Source organism: Staurois parvus, unplaced genomic scaffold, assembly GCF_062004578.1.
Source record: "Staurois parvus isolate SC_StPar_1 unplaced genomic scaffold, SC_StPar_1.0 ptg001400l, whole genome shotgun sequence".
NCBI lineage: Eukaryota > Metazoa > Chordata > Amphibia > Anura > Ranidae > Staurois > Staurois parvus.
In genome coordinates, this window is record NW_028319196.1 from 376,708 (window position 1) to 383,111 (window position 6,404).

A 6,404-nucleotide genomic window follows, 5' to 3' on the forward strand; every position below is an offset into this window, starting at 1 on the left:
GCTACTTGCTATGAGAGCACTAGGCAGGAGGGAGGGGCCAGGAGCACTGACGGGGGACCCAAGAAGAGGAGGATCTGGGCTGCTCTGTGCAAAACCACTACACAGGGCAGGTAAGTATGACAAAACAAAAAAGACACGCCTTAAATATCACTTTCATTTATATTTTTATAGCACTTTTTTCTCTGGGGACTTACATCTACTGTTGGGTCAGATAGTGATTCTGTTTTTGTTTTTATTTGTACTGGGTTGCATTCATGGAAAATGTAAAACATTTAATGTAACCCTGTGGAAATAAAAAAAACAAGATTTCATATATGTTTTTATATATGTTTTGTAGCCCTGATGAAGGGGGAGGTCTTTGCGTCCCTGAAATGCGTCGGCTGGTCTGCGTTGTCTCCTCGCGAACAAATATTAGTGTTTAGACTCTCAAACTTTTTGTTTGGCTCTCTTGTTGGATTTTGTTCATGTGACTCTTCAAATGTAGGCCCATGACTTTTGGAACACGCTGCTTTTGTTGAGGGCCACCTTTATGATCCCATGTGCCTTACTGCATTCTGACAGATCAACTGATGGTTTTAAACTCCCTAACGGTCTGATTATGTCTGTATTTCTGTGCTCAAAGTGGTACATTTTTTTGCATGGAAATATGTATTTTTTTTATTGTAGGCCTGTAATTTTTAGGAATAACTCACTGAAATCTGTCCGAACAAGAGTCTAGTAAACATCCCGGGTCTGTTACAATTTGAAACACAAAATCATAAATTATAATTTAATAAATAATCATAAAAAATAATAATATAATAATAACACATTTAATTCAATAATATAATCAAACCAAAAACACTGAAATATGAAATATAGCGCCAAGTTCGCACATCGCTGAGCAAAGTCGCAAAATCATTTTCAGTGTCTGATGATGAATTTCCCCCACGAATCATTATCACTCAATTCTGCAAGTGGTTCTAATTTACTATCGCTGTTCTCTAGCCGGTCTAAAACCGCTTTTGACCTAAAGGGACGCTTTTTGGACGCCATGGACTTTTCTCAGTTTCCAGGCAGAAAGAACAGTAAAAATGCAGGCAGGGCGCCGGACAAAGAACTCGGGACAAAATGTATGTGAAATGGTTTGATACAGCAATGTTATACTATGAGATTTTAGTGTATTTAGTGAATGTCACTTTTTGTCATTTTCAAATTTCCCGCCGTTCCGTCCCCGTACATCCCGATGTAGGGGACGGAACTCGGAAGACAGATGCCGGCATCGGCCGGAGGACATTACCGGGGACACTACAGGAGGGACATCGCGGGAGCGCAGGACAAGGTAAGTGAAGAACAGATCCCGGAGCAACGCCACATGGTAAGCCCGAGTGTAGCTCGGGGTTACCGCTTTTGGTGCTGAAACTTTACCCCGAGCTACACTCGGGAATACCGCCAGGGAGGCTACTCCAGCGTTTTTATTTACTGCGGGTCAGATGATGAGGCAACAATTTGGGCATGATCAGTAGACTATCAACCTGAGGCCAGTTTCAGAAAGCATCCAATTAACCTACCAGCATGTCTTTGGAGTGTCAGAGGAAACCGGAGTACCCAGAGGAAAATTGCCCAAGCACAGGGTAAACGAGAGCTCCAGATAATGTCCTGACCAGGACACCAGTCCGTGGAACCCAGTATTACAAGATAGAAGTGCTAAAAGCTAAGCAACTACGCATGTGTTCTGTGAAGCCCCTCAACTTTCTGCCAACTGCTAGTCAGAAGATATGTCCAGCTTGCAACCCCTACAGATCAACCATTCATTGAGCATCTCCAAGGTCTTGAGCGCTCTGCAAACCTCCTTGATTTTCTGGACATGACATCTTCCCTGAGAATTCCCATTGGTTCCCTGTGTGAGCTGTGTCACTCTGGTATAGTCAAGCCTTGAAAATTACTTGGAAAACAAGTGAAGCAGCTCAAAACCGAGCTCTTACCAGAGCTGCTCTGTTCAAACAGCCGATCGTCAGAAGTTGCAAGAAGGGTGCCCCTGAGGAGCATAAAGATTGGCAACTTTGTCTATGAAGCTCAACAAGCCAACTTATACCAGAAGGTGGCTTCCTGTCTCGCTTCCACCTTGAATCCCAACAATGGAGGGTTCCCTTCCCTACCACCATGCTCGCATTGTGACCTTTGGTGGTCTTCTAGCCTTAGAACCTTACATTTTCTGTGGCTTCATTCTTAAAATGCGCACAAGGGTTGCACTAGCCACTCAACAGTGTTTCCAGGGCCTGCCGCTAAGAGGTTGCACTTGGGATTTTTTAGACCCATATACACTTTTTTTTCTATTTCAGATCTTTTTTTTGAGCCCACAATACACTGTTCAAAAACTAAAGACCAACAGTACAGAACATACACAAGAGTGCACTTAGGATGTGACTATTAGTCCCCTCCTGAAGAAGAAGGGCTCTTCCCTGAACACCGAGACACAAGACTCCCGACGTGGGCAAGGCCCACTTTGGTCCACCTAGCCAAAAGGCCCAGCAGACCCCAGTCCTCATGGTCAGCTGAAGCTGACCAAGAGTCTTTAGTGATGGGCTCTACCGAAAAGAGGTCCTCCCAAGGCAAGGGTGGAAGGACCTTGCTGGCCACCCATCCTCCCCCTAGTATATTCCCGAAGACCCACACCCTTCATCCTGAGTGAAAATGAAAAACACATAAATAAGTTTAGGGTGACACATGGAGAGGAAAAAAACATGCAAAAATAAAGTGTCAGCGCAGATTCATTTTCTAAGCTTTGTAGCATGATTGCCCCAGTCATGGCCAAAAGTCCTAGCCCAGGAAGTCTAGGGAAGAAAAACAAAAAAAAAAAAAAAAAAAAAAAAAGCTTAGGTATTGTGGCCTGGTGCAGTTTCACACAGTTGGGGCCTGAATCCATAGTGCTACTCCGACACCCCCGGAACGCCACTCCCAGCGGGTGCTTGACAATGCAGGTCCTCTGCCTTCCCAGTCTCTGACCAGGCAAGGTAGCAGTCAAATTAGGAGGCACTGGGCCCCTCCACTAGGGAATTACTCCCATGTCCCACCTCATTCAGTGGGAGCCCCAATTTCTGTCCCTCACGGGAAGATCCCTCAAGACCCTCATCATATCTGCAGTGGAACAATAAAGCTGGCCATGACGCCGGAGCACCCCTACTGACACTGATTAGGGCAGATACTACACTCCATCTTAGCCAAAGGGCAGAGACTCACATACTAGAGCCAATTACCCAACCAGCATTTCTTTGCAGTGTGGGAGGAAACCAAAGGAGAACATGCAAACTCCATGCAGATTGGGCCCTTGCCTTAATTTAAACCAAGAACCCCAGTGCTGCAGGGCAAAAGTGCCAGCCACTAACACTTAAAAAAATTGATTGGAGGTGGAGAGCAAGGGGGTGGAGCCAGGTGCAAAAAACATTTTTTTGAGGGGGAGGGGGGGGTGTAGGTCACCTTTAACTTAAAAAAAAAAGAAACATATTTCTGCTCAGACTTCTGCTTTAATGTGCAGCAAGTAAAAGCAGCAGCACTACTGCTCATCCAGGGGCATGCTGGGACTTACTGTTCACCTACAGCTGCCACTCTACTAGAAGGTACCAGCACTGTGCAGCAACTGCCAGGACAGGAGAGCTGGGCTCAGACACACATGTCTATAACATGTCACCAGTCCTGTGTGCACCATACATGTGCCACCAACACACTTCCAGCACACCAACAACAATCATGCACAGCTCACCTTCCCTGCTCCTCGCTGCCTGCTCTGCTGCTTATGAAACTTTGCTCACACCAGCGACCCCTGCTGGACAGCTCCGGCGACGCTCTGTGATGACCTCATGTCAGGGTGAGGACGCCATGTTGAATGTGGCAGAAGGATGTAGAAACCTCCATGTTTATTTCAGTAACGGAAGGGTTGTGTGGGTTCATAATGCAACATGTACGACTGCAAGAAGGTCCCCTTACCCTAGTTTCCCACTGAAGTGTTTTCTGCAGCAGAAACACAGTACAGTCCATTTAACATGATTTCTTATGGGACATGTTCACATTTATTTATTTCAGGCACTTATATAGCGCCATTAATTTACACAGCACTTTACATATATATAGTACATTCACATCAGTCCCTAACCCTCAAGGGGTGTACAATCTAAGGTCCCTAACTCACATTCATACATACACATACTAGGGACAATTTAGACAGGAGCCAATTCACCTACCAGCATGTCTTTGGAGTGTGGGAGGAAACCGGAGTACCTGGAGGAAACCAGCACAGGGAGAACATGCAAACTCCAGGTAGGTGGTGCTGTGGTTGGGATTTGAACCGACATCCCTAGTACTGCCAGGCAGAAGTGCTAACCATTTAGCCACTGTGCTGTCCAAACATCTCTGCGTTTTCACCCGGTACGTTTTTTTTAAAGGGTCAGGGACTTTTTGAATGCAAAACGTTGCGTTTTTTTGTCCTATAGACTTCAATGGAAATGCAGGAAAGCATGTATTGCGTTTTTGATGCAGTTTTGTTGCATTTTTGATGTGTTTTAAATCTGCTTAGCAACAAGAAAAATGCTAAAAAATGAAAAAACGCATCAAAAACACATAAAAAACGCAACGCAAAATGCAATGCAGAAACGGCTCAAACGCAACCTGCATAGGTGTGAACCGAGCCTTAGAGGAAAAAAATTTTATTTAACCATATGCTTCCCAGGGTGTTTTTTAATTTTTCACATATAGCATTTTTTGGCCAGAAAATTATTATTATTGTAATACAGGATTTATATAACGCCAACAGTTTGCTCAGCACTTTACAATATAATGGGAGACAATACAGCAACAATACAGTTCAATACAAGAGGGATAGGAGGGCCTGATCCTTGGAGCTTCCAATCTAGGAGGGAGGGGCTAGTGGTACAAAAGGTAGTAACTGTGGGGGATGGACTGGTAGGAGGAGTAGAAGATTCCAGTATTAGCTGAGAGCAGGATAGGCTTCCCTGAAGAGAGGGGTTTTCAGAGATCGCCTAAAAGTGGGCAGAGTAGGTGATAGTCTGATAAATTGGGGTAGAGAGTTCCAGAGGATGGGGGAAGCTCTGGAGAAGTCCTGGAGACGAGCATGGGAGGAGGAGACAAGGGAGCTAGAGAGTAGGAGGTCTTGCAAGGAACAGAGAGTACGGTTTGGGTGATATTTAGTAATTTAAAATTCCCAAACATTAAATATTTTCTGAAAGCAGAGGCCCTGGGGAATAAAATGGCGGCTGTTAGAATCTTTTATGACACGCGATATTTGTATATTTGTGCAGCCCTTTATCTATCAAACTCATTTTTTTTAGAAAAAAAAATACACTTAAAGGGATTCTAAGTCCTGATGCACACGGGACGTTTTTACAGCGGCTGTTTTTGGCTTTTGAGGTTTTTTTCTACAGCCAGTAAACCCCCCATCCTGTCATCCTGTGTGTCTATGCACACATAGACTGGAATCAATGTTTTTGGCTGGGACATTTTTTGGCTGGAAAAAAACCCAGGACTAGTGGGTTTTTAGAGGAATTTTTTAGCTGTAAGAATGCTCTAACGCTGAAAAAAGCGGCAAAACGCAGTAAAATGCCACAAACCGGTGTTTTTGGACCTTTTTTGACCAAAAAAAGCTAAAAACGCAAACACGGAAAAACACAGCTAAACGCTAATGCAAAAACGCTAAAAAAAGCTGCAAAACTCACGTTTTTATCGTGACTTTACACAGCTAACATTACCAGCGTTATCAAAATGTCCCGTGTGCATGGAGACAAAAGGTTCTTTTTTTTGGGATAAAATAACAATAACAAACCTGTCTATACTTACCTGCTCTGTGTAATGGTTTTGCACAGAGCAGCCTGGATCCTCCTTTTGTTGGGTCCCCCGCAGGCTCTCCTGGCTCCTCCTGTCTGTCAGGTGCCCCCACAGCAAGCAGCTTGTTATGGGGGCACCTGCTGCTCCGTGTGTCCATTCACACACAGAGCCATTGCTTGGCCTTGCCCCCTCTCTCTTCTCATTGGCTGACTGGCTGCGATTGACAATGGCTTCCGCTTGCTGTCTCAGCCAATGAGGAGGCAGAGACCTGGGACACCCGAGGCTGTCATTCACATCGCTGGATCACGATGATGCTCATGTGAATATTGAGGGGAATGGGGGGACTGCTGCACACAGAAGGTGCATAGAATGCATGAAGGTAAAAAAACCTTCAGCCTTTACAACCACTTTAACCGCCTCCCGCCCACCATATAGTCCAATGACGGGCGCAAGGTGGTTCTCTCGTTCTGGGAGGACGTCATATGACGTCCTCCCATTCTCACCGCGCATGTGCAGCGCGGTGATCGGCGGTGCGCTGTGTCCCTCGGACACAACAGATCACCGATCCACGGAAAGAGCTGAAGATGTCG

The 6,404-nt window shown here is 45.3% G+C and overlaps 1 protein-coding gene across 2 annotated transcripts in view; it reads right to left on the minus strand.

Annotated features, from left to right (window-relative positions):
• GCDH (glutaryl-CoA dehydrogenase) overlaps positions 1–3,857 on the minus strand; it is a 71,024-nt gene extending 67,167 nt beyond the window's left edge. Inside the window, exon 1 of one of the 2 annotated variants that reach the window (XM_089661874.1) lies at positions 3,740–3,857. The gene's annotated coding sequence lies outside the window, so the exon portion shown is untranslated. The remainder of the gene's footprint in view (positions 1–3,739) is intronic. The other variant, XM_089661873.1, reaches the window with a different exon arrangement.
• Positions 3,858–6,404: the final 2,547 nt, after the last annotated feature.